This window comes from Mastomys coucha, unplaced genomic scaffold, assembly GCF_008632895.1.
Source record: "Mastomys coucha isolate ucsf_1 unplaced genomic scaffold, UCSF_Mcou_1 pScaffold19, whole genome shotgun sequence".
Classification (NCBI taxonomy): Eukaryota; Metazoa; Chordata; class Mammalia; order Rodentia; family Muridae; genus Mastomys; species Mastomys coucha.
In genome coordinates this window covers 17,468,886-17,491,385 of record NW_022196901.1, presented here as the reverse complement: position 1 = coordinate 17,491,385, position 22,500 = coordinate 17,468,886, and the positions used below count along the sequence as shown (strand labels likewise).

The 22,500-nt window shown below is 40.7% G+C and overlaps 1 protein-coding gene and 1 pseudogene across 2 annotated transcripts in view; both read right to left on the bottom strand.

The window, feature by feature from the left end:
* Lhfpl3 (LHFPL tetraspan subfamily member 3) overlaps nt 1-22,500 on the bottom strand; it is a 554,873-nt gene that overhangs the window by 431,401 nt on the left and 100,972 nt on the right. The gene's annotated exons all lie outside the window — the stretch shown is intronic.
* Nucleotides 21,644-22,500, bottom strand: part of LOC116097607 — a 10,332-nt pseudogene continuing 9,475 nt past the window's right edge.

The following is a 22,500-nucleotide window of genomic DNA, read 5'->3' as shown; positions in this document are numbered from 1 at the left end:
CTTCAGTACCCTTGAGAAATGATTAGGAATTATTGCAACTGGAAGAACTAACACTGCTGGGTATCCCATGGCACTGTATGCTAAACTAAACACTTCTGCTCTCTGCCATCTCGTGATACTTCTCAATACTCAATGTTGCTCTCCTCCCCTCCCAGTCCCCTCCCTCTGTCTCTTCTTCCTCCATTTCTCTCAGGGATATCAAGCCTCCCAGGGATATCAAGCAAACTTGGCATATCAAGTCGCAATAAGACTAGGCACCTCTCCTCATAATAAGGCTGGATGAGGCAACCCAGTAAGAGGGAAAGGGTCCAAAAAACAGGGAAGAGTCAGAGACAATACCCATTGCCACCATTAGGAGTCTCACAAGAAGACTAAGCTACACAACCATAATGTATTTGCAGAGGGCCTAGGTCAGCCCCATGCAGGCTCTCTGCTTGTTAGGTCAGTTTCTGTGAGCCCCTTGGAGTCTAGATTAGTTGATTCTGTGGATTTGTGTTTGGTGTCCTTGACCCCTCTTGGTCTTACAATCCTTCACCATGTTACACTGACTCTATGATATAGATGGACAATGACTGCTCCCCTCTCCTTTATTTAAGTTGCATTTACTAACACAGGAACTCATAAAGTCAATGCCAGTGTCCTCACCCTGCCCGTTAGACACTGCTGTTGACCTTAGCAGGTACAAGTATAAGAATAAAACCTTTGGAGGGGGCGCATTGGGAGAGAGGAGTGGCAACGTGAGGCTGAGAGGAAACAGACTCTTGGAGAATCATGAGTTACTCTTGCAGCGAGAAAGATGTTGGAGGTCAAAAGTGACAGGGAGAATTGAAAGGAAGCATCAGAAATACACGGAATCAAAAGCTAGGCTCTCACGGATGGCAAACGCCATTTGTAGACTTCTGCAACGTGCCTCTGCTCGATTCTCACCAACAGATTTCAACTTCAGCTAAAATCCCCTTTAATCCATAGACTAGGATAACAAGTAGTTCAAACATCTATTATGTTTATCAAGCCTTGGTCCAGTGAAATTAAGCACACTCTTCAAAACACACATTGGTTTGTTTCCATTGGTTTAATCTGGTGACTGAGCCATGACTGGCTGTGGCTGAGCATGGCTGATGACAAAGTGGGGGAGGACCTAAGTGAAGGAGGCTAAGGAGCTGCAGTAGTGACGTGCTAGCTGTGGGCTCTATCCTCATGCTACCTGGATACTTGTAGTGGAAGCATGAATGCACAGTTGTCTGAAGCAGACAGAAAGCCACTTCCTTGTTTCCAGTGCTGAAATGTTCTGTCCTGGAGAAGGGTGAAGATTGCAATAAGAGCACATTTACCTGATGAACTTTCCCGATTCCCCAACTTCATTTCAGAAGTATCTCCAGCCACTGACAGATCTCCCAAAGCCACATATTTAAAAGACCGACATCAGAAATGTCTCTACAAAGCCCAACAATCTTACTTTTCCTATAGTTAAAAAATGTAAAATTTCAGATATTGGTAAAACGTTACTGGCACATTTTCTCTCTAATCTGGTCGAATAATAAAGATGATACTTTTTTATGGCTAACACTGTCCTGAAAAATATGTTAAGGGAGTAATCCTTATTCTCAGATGATATGCCACTATTAATTAATTCAGAAACAAATACAAAACAAACGGAAATGGAGCAGAAATACATCTAACCACTTAGTTCCCTTGTCTCCTCACTGGCACCTGTGTCTAAGTGGTCCTTTGCCCTCAGCTGATTCTCCAGTCCACAAGGAGTGTCTGACACAGCCAAGAATACGATGGAGAAGAGCCAGGCATAAAAACAGCGCTGTGCTCTTCCTGCCTTCCACATCTTCCACAGCAGAACACTAGAAGATCAATGGTCACAAACTGTGCCAAGAATTTTGATCTCAGACCAGTGTCCCTACCACTTCCCTCTCATTATATTGGCCTCTCTGAAGAAGACTTATAATGAAGTTCCATGCCTAACACTTAGATTTTGTTTTCTGTTGAAGTCTGTTGTTTTAGGTAAATTCACACAAAACACATTATCAGGTATAATTGCGGGATAAATACATTATATTAGCCACTCATCAGAAAACAAACCGCTCTTGGCATTGATAAAATAAGATCTAGTGAAGGATTGACTATATGGGTGTTGGAAGTGCTGAAGCCCAAAAATGAGATAAAATTACGTAACGGTTAGTAACTGCAGGAGAATCCTGCTGTCCTCAGGGGAAGGAGCAGAAGCAGTGGTATATAGGTTGTGTGTCATGCCTGGCTGGCTGAGTCTCATTCCAGGTTTCTAAAACCACTGCCACCAGGCCACTTTCTCCCTGGCCAAGGCTGACAGTGTGGCTGCTTTGACTGCACTGATGGTGGTCTCTCAGAAACTGGATGTCCCCATCTCTTTATCCCTTAGCCCTCCAACAACACTCACTCTATCATCAGCAGAGTCTAACGGGGAGCCCAGTGGCAGAGATTAGAGAAATGCAGTCTGAGTGTTGAGTGTTGGAGCTTTACAGAAGACAACCTGACTGGGCAGATGGGCCAGGAAGAGCATGCAGAGTACAAACAAACAAACAACAAACAAACAACAACCTAACATCTTTAAGCTGAACTGGATACAAAGGGTGAAAACAGGCTAAGAATAACCAAAGCCTGCACAAGGCATTGCACCCTTTTATTTATTTATTTTTTTTAATTTTTGGTTTGGCAATACTGTTTACATTTTGAAAGGTACCTTGAAACCATTGAGTAGTCTCACTAATTTAATGTGTCTCTTTCTTGTTTCGAAATTCTTAAGGATCTTTTATTTTAAAAAAAAAAAACCCTACATATTGTTAATCTTTGACTTAAGGTGTTGTCCTCTTCTACTTCAGACCCATATCTTCTGAAGTAGAGCATCAAAATCAAATAGCTCTGCTGTAAGTGGTGACAAGCACAAGACCTAAGGATTAGCACTCCCAACAGATGATAGTTCTGCTATGAACAGTGACAAGCACAAGACCTAAGGATTAGCACTCCCCACAGAAACTCCAGGCTGGGGTATTGCATGGCACAGGCTACCTAAGGGAACCCCAACACTCCTAGGAAAATGTCCTCTCTCACAGTTCTTATAACTCATCCCATAGCTCTATCTACAAGTGCATATTTCCAAATATTGATTCACCCTTTCTATAATTTGTAACGTTGCTACAGGGAAGACAGAGAGAGACTAATGGCTGTTCTTGCCCAGCTCTGGGCAGAACCATACACAGATCCGTTTCCCCAGAGAATGGCAAGTAATGAGCACTAAAGTCTGTTAAAGGGCTACCTCTTCACAGTTTCTGAGCCCTCAAATCATAAAACTTCACACTACGTAAAAACAGTTTCAAAGGTAAATGTTTCACATATCAAAATTACTCTTTCATCGTCCCTGTGGAGTCAAAGTTGCAGAAACACTTCATTTACCTGTGCAAGACATTACTAGTCAAACCAAAGAAAGCAGACCACACTCATACTGATGAGCCCAGAAAAGAAGAGCAGTGCCTGTACTCCATGCTCCTGCTATGCTGCATGGTGAAAGGAGGTGGGAAAGAGGAAGCAGGAGTAGGGAGGAAAGAAGAAAGCAAGCTGTATCATCAGTTAAACAGATTAACATATGAATACTTAACATATATAATAACCACTAACTGAATAATTGGCCTGCCATGATTTATGAAAATAAAGCTTGCTCTGACATTTTGAATATTTTTTCTTACAAATACTCTTAATATTTATACAGTTATACAAGGAATGTACTTTGTCATTGTCTTGAGCTGCCAGTTCTCAGTAACTTCAGAGGGTATTTATTAAACATATAAAATCCAGATGATCTGAATGTACTTAGGGGAGGAGAAGAATATGATCAAAATATATTTAGATTTGAAAGTTGCTTTAAAATAATAAAAAAAAAACATAGAGAGAGAATTGAAAGTAGAAAACCTTTCTGAGTTATGTTTTTAGATTCTGTTTAGGTGGGAAACACATGCCACGAATAATTCTCTAAATGTTAGACCAAAAAGGTTTCAATTGGTTGTTAATTTGAATGTTAGACTTAAGACAATCATTTCATGACTTTTGGTGACCAGGCAGGACTGTGTATAAATCAATGCCAGTGTTGGTGACAAAGTATAATACTGTGATGTGCATGTCACTTGCATATGAAGATTAAATGAACCTCCGAGGAAAAGAACTTGGGAGGCTGAGGCGAATGTCGGAGCCCAAGTGAGCAGGCTAGCTCACTGCTCATACCAGACAGGATGGCCCCAAGAACACAGAGTGAGATTTCCAAGGACTTTGCAACGCTGAGATTCGGCTCCTCCTGCTTCTTAATCAAAGCTGGTCAGCAGCATTTATTCAAGATGGGAAGGATATGAACTAACTAGTACCCTCAGAGCTCCCAGGGTCTCAACCACCAACCAAGGACTGCACATAGAGGGGTCTGATTGTTCAGGCAGCGTGTGTATAGTAGAGAATTGCAAAATCGATCATCAATAGGAGAGGACCTCGGCCCTGTGAAGGTTCTGTGCCCCAGTGTAGGAGAATGCCAGGGCCAGAAAGTGGGAGAGGGTGGGGTGGCAGGCATAGGGAAGGGGGAGGCAACAGGGGTTTGTTTTTTTTGTTTTTGTTTGTTTCTTTGTTTTTTGGAGGGGAAACTGGGAATGGAGAAATTCGCATGTAAATAAAGAAAATATCTAAAAGAAAAAAGAATGTGAAGTGGGCTTGCTCTATGTGAAAAACCTGAGCTGGACACTGCACATACCTCAGCTTATGAAGTTGTCCCAATAATACTGAATGGAGCTACTATCCATGTTTTGCAGGGGAGGCCACTGGTCCAAAGTACACGTTAAATTGCTTCTCTATTGTTCACTGATAAACCAAAGCCGGAATCGGAGCTCAGATGTGGCTCTTCCTTGCACTGCCATTTGACAGGTGAGGATGTACTATTTTGTAGGAACTAGCAGGTCTCTAATTCAGAGTGGCCAGTGCTATGTAGATCCTCATATCTTGTAAGCAAGGACCAACACACACCAAGACTGTATATTTGGGCTATTTGCTTACTTACCACTTGACCCGTGGCAGGTTTAGGGAGACTAAGGTTGCCTTCCTTACTATGTGACACACACCCCACCCTTTTCCTGTTCCTTCCACGTCAGCAGCACGGTTAGTGTGTGACATCAATCCCAGACTTAAGGTTCTGCACACTCGCACTTCTCAGCTCTCTGAAGGCTCTCTCCCTAATTAGCTTCTATGGTCCTGAGAATGACATCACTTTTGGAGGAATTCAAACAGCCTAGCGCACTGCTTGCTCTTTTTTCTTCCTAACTGTAGATCCCTAAACCTCTCTGTTGTTTTTTTCTCTTTTCATTTTATTTAATGTGTATTAGTGTTTTGCGTGTATGTGTATCTGTGCACCAAGTGCATGCCTGGTGCTCTCGGAGACTAGGAGAGGGCTTTGGATAGTCAGAAAATGCACAGTAGATGATAGGAATCGAAATCTATTTCTCTTAACTGCTGAATCATCTCTCCAGCCCTTCTAAATCACAACATTTTTAAAGATTTATTTATTTATTATATGTAAATACAGTGTAGCTGTCTTCAGACACACCAGAAGAGGGCACCAGATCTCATTAAGGGTGGTTTTGAGCCACCATGTGATTGCTGGGACTTGAACTCATGACCTTCCGAAAAGCAGTCAGAGATCTTCCCCGCTGAGCCATTTCACCAGCCCCTAAATCACCATTTTATTAACACACTTACTTGAGAAAACTAGCAATCCTATGTTCTTTTGAGCCAAACAACTCAGCTGAAATGCTATAGGGAATAGACCTCCTCATGTATCACCAAACAAGAGAATTTGGGTTAGCATCTCTGATTGCCAAACAACTGGATAATACAAGATGGAAATTTCACTGTCATTTGCAAGCTTCTAGGAGGCTAACAGAAGACACTGGAGAAAGGAAGTAGAGTTTGGAGCAATCATCACCGGCCCCTCCTCAAAGGATGATGGGAGAGGAAAGCCACATGGAGAAGTGATTCTCCAGCCTGGGCTTCTGTTCTGAGTAAACTACACATGGATTACCAGTACAGGGTGTAATAGGTATTTTCGATATTTAAATAGGCAAAGACAAACTCTTACTAACAGCCCAAAAGATTCATGAGCCACTGTCAACTCATATATAAGAAGCAGGAGGACTTTAATTTCCCACTTCTCCATGTCCTACTGAGATTTGTTAAACATACTTATACACTCATCCATACACACCATGTCACCAGGGTAAGAAACAAAAACAATGTGACATTTTCCATCAAGGCCCAGCAGTGCAGGGTGGCAGAGGGTGGTGACTTTGTCTACGTCTTAAGGTACTGCTTTATTACAGATCTCCGCCTCATCCATCTCTATAAAAACAAGCAAGCATGTAGTCTTCACAGGAGAAGATTCCATGGAATTCCATGGAATTCTATCTTTGAGTTAGAAGTCAACATCTAGGCACCTGCTTCTGGGGAGATATAGCAAATGCCTCAATTGTAATACCACCCTGAAGGAGATTAGTCCTTCTAAAAGATCTGTAAGAACACGATCTTAGCTTTAATCCAAAGAGCACCTTTGTGAGACGATTCCAGTAGTACTGAGTACATACCTGATTGCAGACAGTGAGGACAGACTAAGAGCATCGTTTTCAATGGCTCTTATAATTTTGTCAGTAACTTATTTCACATTTAAGTGATAAAACAAAAATATTTCCAGAGCCTAAACATAAAATCACTTTATTCTATTTTTAAAAGAAAATCAAGCATTTTGGATTCCATCAAAGCTATTCAGTTTAATAGTTTGTGTACTGTTTCCTGCTAGCGCCAATGCTAAGAGACGGTTCATAATAGAAGTATCTATAACAACAATCACACCAACTGAGTTTTACATGGAAATAGAGCATTGAACAGTTGCTATACGGTACAGAAATGGTTTTCCAAAAGAGGCTGCAGAATACTCATAAAGGAGTAGAGGGAATTAGCTGAATGCAGTGGATTGACAAGCTATCAACAAAATAACACACATTTTTCATGAAAATGGCTAAATGACTATTTACTTGATGAACTGCAATGTAATGGTGCTGAAGGAGTCATTTTTCTGCACTGGCAAAATAATGTGTGTTTACCAAAACTGGGTAATTATAGAGTCATCATATAAAGTACTGTCTGTGCCTGCCAAAGAACAAGATGAACCTGCTACTGGGTAAGGCCTGGAAACTTGGCTCTGGTTACTTCTAACTCTAGCACAGCAGACAAGAATGAGCAAACAATATGCAGAAGACTGAAGGAGGATAAGGTGTCCCTATGTTTCTCTGTCATCAATGTTCCTTAAGTAAAGACAAAGAGTCTATCAGCTAAAACTGTGATTCTAATGTTAGCGGTATTGAAGATGGAAGGTGTTTGGAGAGGAAAGCATAGCTTTGAACATATAACTGTTTAGTTCCAAATGATACTCTTTTTCATTAAATGTATTTGGAAGTCTAATAATAAACCGTATTTCTACATAAAAGATAGATTTCCTATGTAAGAGGAGAGAAAATTAGTAACACATTTGAGAAAGAAAGTTGACAATATTTGATTTGTTGAAAGGCAACTCCTTCAGAGAACAGACTGACTCTTAGAGCCAATGGAAAGTCTTTATTTGCTGGCTAGCAAGCCACACAAGAAAGTTGCCCAAATCATGTAATTTACTGTTCTTTTTATGCTCAAAAACCACATCCTGTTGACACACATCAATTAGCAAAAACAGTTAGCAATAAGCAGAACTACAGATGCTACAAAGCAAAGTCAGTGCATTTAGGGACTTTTCCAGAACTAGGGACTATGACGGATTAGGTCTTTGTTCTCGTTTTGGCAGGTATAAGGATCTATGTGCTAGGCTCTTAGGTCACAATGGTACCTTGTTCCTCTAACATGGAGTCAGGTGTGCTAAGGTACACAGTCCAAATTAACACAGTGCATGGTCTAGTTCTCTTTCTGTGGCTGTGATAAACACCACAACCAACAGCTACTTGGATAGAAAGGTGCTTAATTAGCTTACAGGTTATAGTCTATCATCAAGGGAAGCCAAGGTGCACATGCAGACAGGACCTGAAGCAGAGGCCAGAGACTCTGGAGGAACATTACTTCCTGGCTTAATCCTTCTATTTCCTATACAATCCAGAGCCGTCTGCCTAGAAATGGCACAGCAGACTGTCTCTACATCAATAAAGACAATGCCCCATAGCCATGCCCACCAGGCCAGTTCTGATGGAGAGAGTTCTTCAACTGAGGGTCCCTATTTCCAAAGACTCTAGTCTGTATCGCTTTGACAAAAACTAATCAGTACAAAAAATTCCTGGTCGTTTGCTGTCAGATAAGCAATTTTTTTTCTATATATTTAAATCAATGGGTACAGAGATATGCAATATATAAAATGCCATTAAAAAATAATTCAAATGTTCAGATAGAAGAGAAAATAGTTAAACGTCTAAGATGGGGACCTTGGGAAAGAGTCTCTTTGGGAAACACAGAAGTCGAGATGTAAGGAACACTTGCCTTTGGTGTAATACTCGTCTCAGAATAAGAAGTAGCCACTTCTACTAAACACTACTGAGAGCTTAATACAACTCCAAACGGACAAGCAAACAAACCCTGAGGAATGTCAGCAGAGGTGAAGACCACTGGCACCACCAACCTACAAGGAATCTCTCTGGTTCTCGGGGGGGCAGCACTCAGCATCCTCATATGTTTTAGTTAACCAACAAGTAGAGTGTTTTAAGCCCCTCCCATGACACTGACAAAGAATGGTTGTAACTTTTTCTTTTTAAATAGGAGTAATGTAACTTATCACAACTTTTCAGAGGTAGCACTCATTTCTTTTGAGTAAATAATTTGCTCTTTGGTCATATAATAGGATAGAAAAGAAGGTGCAAAACTAAGGAGAGGCTTCCATCAAGATCAAAATGAATTAGACACTGGCGTTATAATATTGTGCCTGCCTGGCAGTGTTTTCTGAGTTTCTGAAAATTCACTTAAAGAATTCATTGAATTAATCAGAGTGGGCATATTGCTTTGGGAGTGACATTAGGTGATGGAGTCTTTTCTTTTTGTGTATGTGTGCTGGTGTGTGTGTGTGTGTGTGTGTGTGTAAGGGTCTAACAGTGGTTATGCCCTAGATGGATTATGATGAAGACTTCCTGCTTAGATGGCTCATAAAGACAGAGAATACATGCACAGCTCTGCAGGATCTGGAAGCATCATTTCTGGGACCATTTGGATCTTCGGCTTTCTACCTGCCCCTTGCCTCCTGAGATACCAGTTCATCCCGTAGATGACTATTTGCAGATGCACAAAGGGAAAAAATCACACAGGGAACTTACCTCCTCACCCTGCAGAGAATCTGCCTCCTTATTACATGGGGAACTTACTCCTCAAGTTAATTCAACCCAAGTCAGTTTCTACTGAAAATTACTTCTCAAATTTGAAGATATTTTTCTCATTTATTTTTGGGCTATTTCCTAAGGATCTCTAGGAAAAACTCATAGAAACTGACCTACAAGGCATTTTTTTTTCAAATAAGTATCTACTTTGTACAATAATTTTGTGTCTCTCAGAAGGCATTGACTAAAAAGCCTTCCTAACTATGAGAACAGTGTCTTCTGACACTTCTGAAGAAGATGAACTATCCTGCTTTATGCTTCTGTGTCAAGAGGCTTGTGTTGAATCGAAGTGCAGAAAGTGGCCCTGCTTCCCACTCCCTTGGTCTGCTGTCACTGATGTCTGAAGGTGCTTTACACTATATTAAGCCCCTTAAAAAACATATTCAAAACAATAAGATGAACTTCCAATGCTTGGTCTTCAACTTTGTCTAGACACAAGTTTGCTGGTTGTACATGAAGAAAAGAAGGCACCTGCCTAGCCATCTGTACAAAGTCTTATTCTTCTTTAACATAGATCCAGTAATCAGACAAGAGAGAGTCAACCATGTAGTTACACATCACCTTTCAGGACTTCACGTGTCCAAACAGATGAGATGATAGACATCAACTGAACACCGACTGTATCCCAGACTCACTGTTAAGTGGATTACGTCCTTAAACTTCACAAAACCCCCAGGAGCATGTGTGCGTAATATATTGTTATAGAACGAAGATGCTGTGTGTAAGAGCACATACCTTTAATCCCAGCACAGAGGCAGGAGAATCTCTGTGATCTCAAGTCTGCTCTACATAGAAAGTTCTAGGATAAGCAGGTTACATAATAGAGAGAATCTATCCCAAAGCAAGTAAGCAAGCAACCAAAAACAATGAGGAAAGCAAAACTGAAGAGGCTCATCATGTGATAAGAAGGGAAGTGTGGCTGACAACGGAACTCAGATTTTAGAATGCATGCTCTTAACTATATGTCAAACACAGGCACTTCTAAACTTGATTATTTTAAGTCCCACAAAACAATAACCCATGTTTGACTAATATAAAAATTTGCATGCAATTGAGAATAAATACACATATAAGACAACTGCATACAAACATCTTTGCATGTTTCAGTAACAAGGCATTAAAGACAGGAAGGACCACCATCAGAAGCAACCACAAAATAGTGCGAGCTATAAGACTCAGGGCTAACGATAGAGTATATTCAAATGAACAGAGATTTTATCACACTCATGACAAATACTTCTTCAAAAAGTTACCAAGTTATCCACAAACCAAGTCCCAGAGTATCTCAAATTAGAATCTGCCATTACATGTTTGTAGCCCAATAAACATAGCTCAGATTGGAGAAAAATCAATGTAGGCAAGAAGCAACACAGGGGAAACAATTAAAGCTCTATAGAGCTTTCATAAATTCCTTTAAACATAAGTCATATGCAGACTTCTCTAAAAACAGAAGAGTAGCTTCTGACATGTGTATAAGGAATTTCAGAGCAACCCATAGCATAACGCTTGCTCAACTGACATGTATATTAATCTGCTGACAACACACATGCGCACACACATACATACACACACATGCACGCACACACACACACACACACACACACACTTACACATATCCCTATTGTGTACTACTGTTTGCTTTCCAGGGGAATATGCGTCCAGCTAGAGTCATCATGCTTGGACACCTTCAGTGAATAGCCAAGTGACACTACAGACATGTGACAGCTGCTCTCCTGCTTGCAAATGACCCTTAGTGATAGAAGTCTTTCTTTACTCTTGTGTTATACCACATTTGGGAAGGCAAACTTCCGGATGGAATCCAGTTTTAGAGTATTTAACTTCATGCCACATGACCATATTTCTTCCCTATATAATACGTCCAAACAATCTGCAGTGTGTAGTGAAGATCAACTGACTTTTAGGAGATGGATTCTGTATTATTATTATTCTTCATCTCAGTTCAGTAAGCCTATGATGATGCTACAATAAATAATCCCTGTCTTGTTCTTTATGTGTTCCTCTATTACTGTCAGCATCTAAAATAAATGTCACTCTTTGGCTTTTTATGACCCCTGAAAAACATTCTCAGGCTTACTTCCATGGGTGACATGCAGAAAGTGTAAGCCACCACCATTTAAAAAGTTGAAGTGGAAATTTCTGGTTGAGTCAAGTGATGCATACTCATGTGACATTTTGTTGTAGCAAGACCAGTGAGAGGACATGTTGGAAAGAGTATAAGTGGGATCCAGGAGACAGGGAAGGCACACTGGCATAGCTAACCATGCAGTGCTTCATTGGTTCTGCATTTTCACTGATTGCTGCTTTGTTGAGAGAGGCACAGCAGAGAACTCCTGGGATTCTGGCTGACCCTGGTCATTCTCGCTGACTCATGCCAATTGAGCTGTTTCTGCTGGAACATACCACTGCTGCTGATTCCTATCTGGTGACACTCTTTGAACTGGACTGCTGGTATCCTGACAACAGAGATTGGAATCGCCCCAAAGAACTACTTCTAAACAGGTCCACAACCTATTTACCATCCTTTCTCCCCTGCCTTTGGATGATGGGCTACAAAGGGGGAATTGAAGTGCTTGAGAACTGTTATTAAAGTAGGTTTTGAAAAACCTAAGCCTACAGAAAATATTGTTACACAGCTTCACTCCAAAATGGAAATGGGGATCACATACCCCTTGCCTCAACTACATTCCAGGCATCAAGACTCAGATGCTCTGGGGGATAAGTTTTGCAACTGTGAGTCCCTATTGGCGACACGCAGTGTCTGAGTCACTTGTCCTGCCTTTGTTTCCATGTCATAAAGTCTTTTGACATTTCTGTTAGGGAGGTCTTTTTAAACTCTGGATATTTCTGAAGTGTGTGCCTAATCTTTATTGGTAGATGTGGCAGTGGTAATAGGAAGAGTTTTCATATCAAAAAATCAAATATTTTATGTCTAGTAACAAAAGAAAAATGATCAGAGTTTACAGACAAACACAGACCCTGATGGCTGAACAGCTATACACTGTGAATAATGCTCATTAACTCCTTTTATTTGACACTCCACTCACTCTAACCTGTGCCTCCCAATGTTGATAATCATGATGTGCTAGGGGATGGGAATATTACATAATAATGCTCTTGTGTACATGTCGGAAAAAGACTTAGGGTTCTATCTTGTCCATTTTCTATCTTCTTCAGTGGGTCACAGGACCACAAAAATTTCCAAGCTTCCACCAATCACACTACCCCTCCTCATTTGAAATCAGCACAACACCATGCTTTCTAAAAATGGAATCCTGACATGGTTACCAACTGTCAGGCATAGATTATTGCTACTCACCTGAGATAAGCCAAGCCAATGAGCAGATCCATGACTCAGCCACTCCCTGCAAGATTATTGACCCTCATTACTACCTTTGAGTGCCAAAGCAATTCAGTCTTACAGATCAAAAGCAGCCGTGTTTATGTATGGGGTGGAGTGTGTGGCAAAGCAACAGATGCCCAATGCTTGGGCCTCTCCACAGGCCTAGAGAAGATAGAGTGCTCTCTGGAAATCCTACTGACATACTTTAAAATCAAGCATTATGCAAATCTGAGCAGTTCGCCAAGAAAAGGCTTTCAGAAAGATACAGTGTGCTGCCAGAAAGACAAGCTTCAATAAACACAGAATTAAACGATATAACTAAGTGTTGTCTGGTCAGATGGTACATCATCTGCAGAACCATCTGGCTGAAGAGACATTCAGGGAATTATCAACTTCAAAACCCAGATTCTCCCCAGTGGGCCACAAATCTGGAGTCTCAGATATTAATTGCCCCGTTTTCATGACAACAAGTTGATAAAACTTTAGAGGTCAACATTTTTGAAGATAGTCTCTTCTAGATGTTATGTACCTTTACATTGCCTCTGTAAGTTTTCCACTCCATTCAATTATGCATGTAACATACCAGTCCATTTATCTTTCATTCTAACAAGCATACAAACAACAACAAACTTGTGTTTCAAACCTCCATGTTCCTGCTAGCCAGACATGACTGCTGACATTGGCTAGAGGCCGCCTTCACCCAGGATGCTGAAATAAAGACTAAACTGGAGAATTGCAGTGAAGCTACATTTTTCTTAGGAGAATTTAAATACATATGGAATTAATATCTAAAGTATGTAAAAAAACACTTATAATTATAAGGAAACTCCAACCAGAAGTCCAGGGCTTATGTGCACGTGCACGTATATGTGCTCTCATACTGGCTAGACTATTAATAACATTTGAGAAAACAACAAGGATTGGAGAAGACATGAAAAAGTTAGGACACTTGTTCATTGGTGACTAGAATGCTAAATGTTATATCTGCTATAGAAAACAGTGTAAATTCTGTTTAAAAGAGAATTTACATTTGATCCAGCAATCATTACCTAATGTATGGCCACAGAATAGAAATGAGAGTCTTGAAGAGATGTCTGCTCTCCTAGCAGCTAAAATACAAAAACTATATCCATGGTGGATGGACATTCAAAAGGATATTATTAGGCTGTAAAGAAGAAAGTAATCCCACCATTTGCAGCAATGTAAGAGAACCCAGATATTATTATGCTAGATGAATTGAGTCAGTTACAGAAGGACAAATACTGCACAGTTTTCACTTTGTGAGATAAGTAAAATAGTCAATGTCATAGAAGAAGTGAGTGAGGGCTGCCAAGGACAATGAAGAGAAATAAAAATATAAAGTTGTTACAAGAGATGTCCAAGAGACCTAGTGTATTACATAGTACCTCGAGTTAGTGTCATTGCCAGTGCTATGGCTTACATATACTTAATATGTGGGTATTATATATATATACAGAGAGAGAGAAAGGGAGAGAGTGAGAATGAGCAAAGCATGAGAGAATTTTTGGACATAAAAGTAGTTATGTATTGCTTTGCCTGTCATATATTCAATAATGCATACACATATCCTGCAAGTGAATATCTAGTATTCCTTAGAAATGATGTTTACTCCATGGAAAAACACAATTCCTGTCCTATTACTTTTTTTTCTTTATTTCTTGGCTGAGAGTTCATATCTTCTTCCTTTCAAATGTTGGAAATTTGCATATATTTTTTCTTGAGTAGCAATGCTAGAGATATAATAATTTTATTAACATTCCAACTTTCAACCTTATTAGTTTTCTCATGCCTTCTATATTCCATTTCACTGACCTTTACTTGTATTGTTCCTTCTTCTTTTTTTTTTTTTAAATTGTGGGTTATTTTGTTAAATTTCTTTTTCTTCCTTAGGAACAAACTTAAACCACTGATCATTTTTTTTTGCCTTTTTAAAGATTCAATTTGTTGACAATGTTGTGCATGTATAAAATGTATTCCAACTATTCTCCCAATCTCTTATTTCCTTCCTACTCCTGTTGGCTCCCTTCAGCCCCATGAAGCAGCAGTGGTATAGAGCCTCCAGTGCTGATCAGTGTGTTTAGAGTAAATGACAGTTAAGTGCTGAGCCCCAGTCAAGGCAAATACACCACTTTTTCTAAATGTCAGGGAACACTGCAGAAGACAGAGCTAAAAACATGTAAGAAGGGCTGCAGAAAGGGCACAGAAAACCCATGAAGAGGACTGGAGTTTGGTTCCCAGCACTTACTTTTGGTGGCTCACAATCTCATAACCAACTGTAACTCCAGCTCCAAGGCATCCAGCAACCTCTTTCAGGTTCTTTGGGCACTGTAGTGGCTATTCCTGGTTGTCAACTTGACTATATCTGAAATGAACTACAATCCAGAATTAGAAGGCTCACCTGTGGCCCTAATCTGGAGGCTGAAAGATACAAGTTTCCGACCTGAATCTTGGCATGGAGATCTTGAGGTATAATGGCTATAAATCCCAGAGGATTAAGATAGGAAGGTCTACGAGTTCAAGCAAGGTCATCTGGGATTAAAGGGGTGGTGGCACATACCTTTAATCTGGGCCACACCTTTTCCTGGAGACCTATATAAGGACATTGGAAGAAGGGAGGCTTGCTCTGCTTTGCCTGCTTGCCTTGTGGGACTGAGCAACTGCTGGATCCTTGGACTTTCATTCACAGCTGCTGCCCACCATTGTTGGGAGTTGATTGTTGGGAGTTGGACTACAGACTCTAAATCATCAATAAATTCCTTTACTACATAGAGACTACCATAAGTTCTGTGACTCTAGAGAACCCTGACTAATACAAAATTGGTACCAGGAGTGGGATATTCCTGTGACAACCTGACCATGTTTTGGGGAGGACTGTGGAAGGACTTTGGAACTTTGAGCTAGAAGAGCCAGTGGCTGTTAAGAACTCTGTGGGATGTTCTCTAGGAGCTTGGAAGATCATGTTGAGAACAGTGCAGAGATGGAGGCCTGACTTGTGAAATTTCAGAGGGAAGATTAAAGACTCTTATCAGGGCCATGTTGTTTTGATTGTGAAGATTCTGTGGTTCTGGTTAGCTGGGGCTGAAGTATCAGTTGTGATTAACAAGATACCAGAACTACTAAAGTGAAAACTTTGCATTACTGGGACTATTGAAGCTGGTTAGCTGGGCTAAGAAATTAGCAGTGATTAAGAAGAGACCAGCATCATTTAGGTAAAATCTTCTGGGAAGTGTTTTCTGAGAGCACAAAGAGGCTGTGTTCCAGACATAGCCAAGGTTGTACCTTGTGCTGCAACAGGACTTGGTAATGTGTAAGAGTCACCCAGGTGGTACTGGTTTTGACAGCACAAAGGGGTCATGAAGAGCAGCTTCATGAGGCTCGGCACAGTGAAAGGCCATGGATGGCCATTAGTGAAGGTGCAGCCTCAGTTTGCAATTGATGGCCCAGGACTGAAGGTGTCATGCAAAGGAGCTGAGGCTTGGCACAGTGAAGACAGTCTATGAGAGGCTATTGGTAAAGCCTAGTTACAGCAGTGTTTTGGGAATGCCAGTGCCATGCAATGACCACCAAGGACAGCAGTAACAGTGGAGTACAGGCATCTGGAGCTCGGAAGACAAGATGTATGCTACAAAGGGCAGAGCTGGAGAAGTGACCAAAGCCCTTAGAGGAGCCCAGAAGATCATGAGTTGGATCCCAGACATCAGTTTTGCTTTTGATTGTGACTGTGCCCTGATATTTTTCCCTCTTGAAGGAGGAAAGTATTTTAGTGGAGCCCACAGTTAAGGGACTTTGAATTTTAAAATATATTGGACATTTTAAATTGATTGAACTTTTAATATGTAAAGACTATGGGACTTTAGATCTTGGGGATGAATAAGAAAGTAAGGGTTGAGGCTTAATAGTGAAGTGTTTGTGTGTCAAGTTGACAAGGGGTCAATTGTACTGGCTAATTTTCTGTGTCAACTTTACACAGGCTGGAGTTATCTAAGAAGGGAGCTTCAGTTGGGGAAGTGCCTCCATGAGATCCATCTGTGGAACATTTTCTCAATTAGTGATCAAGGGGGTAGGGCTCCTTGTGGGTGGTGCCATCCCTGGGCTGGAAGTCTTGGGTTCTATAAGACAGCAGGCTGAGCAAGCCAGGGGAAGCAAGCCAGTAAGGAATATCCCTCCATGGCCTCTGCATCAGCTCCTGCTTTCTGCCCTGCTTGAGTTCCAGTCCTGACTTCCTTTGTGATAAACAGCAATGTGGAAGTAAGCCAAATAAATCCTTTCCTCCCCAACTTGCTTCATGGTCATGATGTTTGTGCAGGAATAGAAACCCTGACTAAGACAAATCGGTACCAGAAGTGGGGTGTTCTCCTACCAGGATCCACAACAAACATTCCATTGAACTGGAAGATCAAACTTCCCCTAGTCATTTTAGGCTTCTAATGCCCTTAAGCCAACAGGCTAAGAAGGGAATAACAGTGTTAGGAGGAGTGATAGATCCAGATTACCATGGAGAAATCGGATTGCCTCTTCACAATGGAGGTAAGCAGGAATATGTCTGGAGTTCAGGAGATCCCTTAGGGTGTCTCTTAATACTTCCATGTCCTGTGATTAAAGTCAATGGGAAATTACAACAGCCTAATCCAAGCAGGATGACAAAGGATGCAGACCCATCAGGAATGAAGGTATGGGTCAATCCTTCAGGAAAAGAGCCAAGACCTGCTGAGGTGCTTGCTGAGGGAGAAGGAAATACAGAATGGGTAGTAGAGGAAGGTAGTTATAAATACCAGCTGAGGCCATGTAATCAGTTGCAGAAATGAGGATTATAAAGTAATATGAATGCTTCTGTTTTATTTTGATAAAAATACATTTTTCTTTCTTCCAATTTCTTTAACATCAATTGGTATTTAAGTTGAGACACTATAGGAATGTTCCCATTGTAAATGTCCAAATGCGTTTGTGATTGTACGAGGAATAGTTATATCATGTTAGGCATATTCATGATTTTGTTATTGTTTCATGTGGACATGAGATATTATTTGTGTCAAGTTGACAAGGGGTGGACTGAGCAACTGCTGGATCCTTGGACTTCCATTCACAGCTGCTGCCGACCATTGTTGGGAGTTGATTACTGGGAGTTGGACTACAGACCGTAAGTCATCAATAAATTCCTTTACTACATAGAGACTACCATGACTAATACAGGCACCAACCCTGACTAATACAGGCACCAAACTCATGTGCACAAATCCACACTCTGACATATACACACATCCTCACAATTTATAATATTAAAATTATTTCTAAAAAACAAAGTAAGAACCAAATGATGAGAAGAGGGACTGCAAAACGCTACCTTTTGGGTATCTATGATTCTCTAATTTTACTGTCATCCACCACAAAAAGTAACTTCTTTGGTTAAGGCTGAGACTGGCCTTTATAGGTGGATATAAACATAGAATGTAGCAGGGAGTTTGACACTATGTTGATTAAATTAAGCTACAGTAGTAAGCCTCATTAGAAGGCAATGATATATCCTCAAATTTGATTGAGTTCACAGTGCAAGGCCTGAGTTCCCTTCCATGGAGAAAGAATCAAATTCAGTCAGATTGTTGGTTGCACCATAGCAGTCAGACTACCATTGCACAAGTGGGCATATGTTGCCTGGTAGCTTGGTTTTGTAGTTCATGTGGTTGACAGCTAGGTATGGCAATCAGTGCCTTCTCTCTTGCATCGGCTTACATACCACTTTGGGCACTTCGAAATCTGGCCAGCAGGAAGGAAGCTTATAGCTCAGTTTCAGGTTGATTTCTTTACATCTTATGGTCAAGGTTTGTAATGGCTTCAGCACTGTCTTAGTTAGGGTTTCTTTTGCTGTGATGAAACAATCATGACTAAAAGCAAGTTGGGGAGGAAAGGGTGTGTTCCATTTACACTCCCAGATCATAGCCCATCACTGGAGGAAGTCAGGACAGGAACTCAAACAGGGCAGAAACTGATGGCAGGAGCGGATGCAGAGGCCATGGAGGGTGCTGCTTGCTACCTTGCTCTTCTTGACTTGTTCAGCTTTCATTCTTATAGAACTCAGGACCATCAGCCTAGGTGTGGTCCCAGTCACAAAGGGCTGGGCCCTCCTCATCAATCGCTAATTTAAAAAATGCCTTATAGGCTTGCTTATAGCCAGATCTTAGGGAAGTATATTTTAGACTGAGGTTTCCTCCTCTTAAATGACTTCAGTTGTGTCAAGTTGACATAAAACTATCAATCACAAGCACTGCGGTACTTACATCTAGTTTTGCTGAGTAAACAACCCAGAAGGATGGTACCATTTGGGATATCTGAGACTCCCACCTGGCAGTGCAATCTCTATCCAGTAACTCACTGCTTCTAGGATGAGTTTTTTCTAGGCGTGATGAGCATCTCCCTTTTAATTCTCTTTAGTATTTTTAAATTGAGTCACCAGATGGTCAGTTTTCACTACTTCTTCATATACCCCCGTCATGGCTGACCTTCACTGCTTCCTCTTCTCCCTCATCCTCCCACTCCTTCACTGCTTAAACCTTTCACCCCAGCATTTCCTTTCACTACTATCTACGTATTTTACTATCCTCTTTCCCTTAGGTCCTCCCTTCCAAGACATCTTTCTAGTTTATTGTAGCCAGAGATGTCCCAAGCCAACACACAAAACTGAAGTATAGAAGTCAACATTCACATATAAGAGACTACATATGGTGTTTTTGCTTCTGAGTCTAGTGAATCACAGATTTTTCAAAGCCTTTCTTCCTTTCTAGTATATACATATGTATATAAAATATATACTTTATATATAAATTAATATATAATATAGCATATAAATTCAATACACATATGTATGTATATTTACATATATATGCATTATGTGATGCTAGTACTTTAATTGCATTCCCAAGTTTTGGTGTGTTGTGTTTTCATTATTATTTCATTTAAAATATATTTGATTTATCTTATACACAAATTACTTCAGTAATGAAAATCCCTATGAATCAATTTTGTAAGCTGATAGCATATATACATCTATACTGGTCAGATAATCTATCTTCTCATAATTGAAATTGCTGTTTGATGAAAAACATTCCACAGGTGAAACAACTTTTTAAATTATAACTTTTAGAAAAGTATTTTAAAAGTTAAATTACAAATAAATCATCTTCCATGAAATTCATTCAGCACAGTCTAGCTGACATGTTAAACAAGAGAAACAAGAGAAATTTGCTCATGATGGAGCAAATTTTCACTATGATGTTGTGGTTTAACAGGAAATACATATTTGATCTCTGCTCCCAGTCTGGTACATAAAATGCTTGTAATTTCTTGAGTGATGGGGTACTAGGTACATTATTTGTCCTACTATTTGATCTTTGGGGCCAGTTCCCCCCAACAAAATTTCTTGAACTTTGTAGGTGATAGAGATGTCCTTTTTCCCCCCTAAGATGATTTTGGGTGAGCTCCTGGATGTGAACTGATTTCTTGAAGGACCAATGAATTATTAAATCTTTGCAAAGAGGATAAGTCCTGGTATCAAGATAATAATTTATGGTTAAGTCAACCAAATAAACACTGAATTGTAAACTGGAAGAGTGTTTGTGTGTTGAGCCCTTGAAAGGTAGGAGGTCGTTTCCTCCAGATGTCTATACAAGCAAGCTCTAAGCCTTTTCCAGCACACCTTGTCATATTTGTATTTTCCATCTTGGTACTTCTGAGTTGTATCTTTCATTGAGGAATACTTTTATAATGAGAAATTGTAAATAAGGCATTCTCCTGAGAGAAGAAAATGATGAGACCCAAGGAAGGTATCATGAGAATCTACTTTGTAGCAGATTGGATAGAGGTGGGTAAGCTGGTAAGTTACTGCTTATCACTGGAATTTGAAGTGGAGAGGAACACAACTAGGGAACCGGTCAGTAAATGTGGCATCTGTGCTAATCCTAATCTCTACCAGAATCAACTGAATTACAGAACACTTAGTGGCACACATTAGGTATCTACCAAAGAACTGACACATGATGAGGGATGGACTTCATGTCAAAAGTCCTCTGCTTTGTCAAAGGAAGGACAATGCAGAGACTGTCCCACCTAGGAATCCTTCCCATATTCAATCATCAAATCCAGACACTATTGTGGATATCAGCAAGTGCTGGCTGGCAGGAGCCTGATATAGCTGTCTCCTGAGAGGCTCTGACAGGGCCTGACTAATACAGACATAGAGGTTGACAGCCATCCATTGAACTGAGTACAGGGTTCCAATGAAGGAGTTAGAGAAAGGACCCAAGGAGCTGAAGGGTTTGCAGTCCCTTAGCACGAACAACAATATGAACTAACTAGTACCCTCAGAACTCCCAGGGACTAAACCACCAACCAAAGAATACACATGGTGGGACTCATGGCTCCAGCAGCATATGTATAGCAGAGGGTGTCCAAGTCAGTCAGCAATGGGAGGAGAGGCCCTTGGTCCTGTGAAGGTTCTATGCCCCAGTGTAGGGGAACGCCAGGGCCAGGAAGCAGGAGAGGGTGGGTTGGTGAGCAGTGGAAGGGGGAAGGAAACAGGGTTTTTCAGAGGGGAAACCAGGAAAGGAGATATCATATGACATGTAAATAAAGAAAATATCTAATAAAAAAAGTGCTCTGCTTTGTGCTGAGAATATAGCAAGAGATAGTAATTTATTTGCTATGTTTTTCTACATACAGTCACTAGTAAGTCAGCTCTGTACATATTCTCTTTTTTCCCACTGTGGCATCCAATTTCTTTTCACAAAGAAAAATCTCTAGTCCATCTTAATTTTTTTGAAAAATTCCTGACATTACAGAACTAAACTGAAATGTATTAATAATCCACTCTTACATTTCCATGACAAACAAAAATCCATGAGCCAAAAAAAAGTATAACAAACCAAAAATAGTGGGAGAAACTTATAAAACTAAATATGGATATCTCAGCATAACTGCTGAACAGAGAAAGGAATTAAAACAGTTTAATTAAAAAAAATCATGAGTGGATGATAAAGTGTGCAGAAACTGAAAATTTACAAAGTATTTAAAACCTGGAATCGTTGTTCAGAAACTACCCAGATGGATCATGGGTGGTGGTGAAGAGCAGAAAGGGATTATGGATGAATCTGCTCTGTTCTAGCTGCTCCTCATGCCACCTGTCTCCGAGGAAAGCCTGATATTGATTAGATATTGAGCCAGGCTAATTTGGCAGCAGATCCAGTGATGGTAACCTGCTGATCAGTAGATCCTTCTGCTGGGTTTGGAATTTTGATCTGCGCCCCAGACATCTGACGGATCTCATTGATTTTGGCGCCCTGACGCCCGATTATGCAGCCAATCAAATCATTTGGAATGGTGAGTTCATGAGAAGTAGTTTGAGCAGCTGCATCCAAACCTGCCCAACAGCCTTTCACCTCTGGAGAGCTGGATTCAATGCCACTGAATCCAATGTTACCATGGGTCATGGGAAAATGAGACTGTTGCATTGCCAACTGGTGCAATTTGGTCAAATCTGGCTGTGGAATGGCATTCTTAAAGGGTTTAGGCCTAGCCACCTGCAAAGATGACTGGAGAACTGGGGGGCTTGGGCCAGTACAGAGTGGTCACACCCTTCAGGGGGTGGGGGAGAACTGGAGGGTTTGGGCC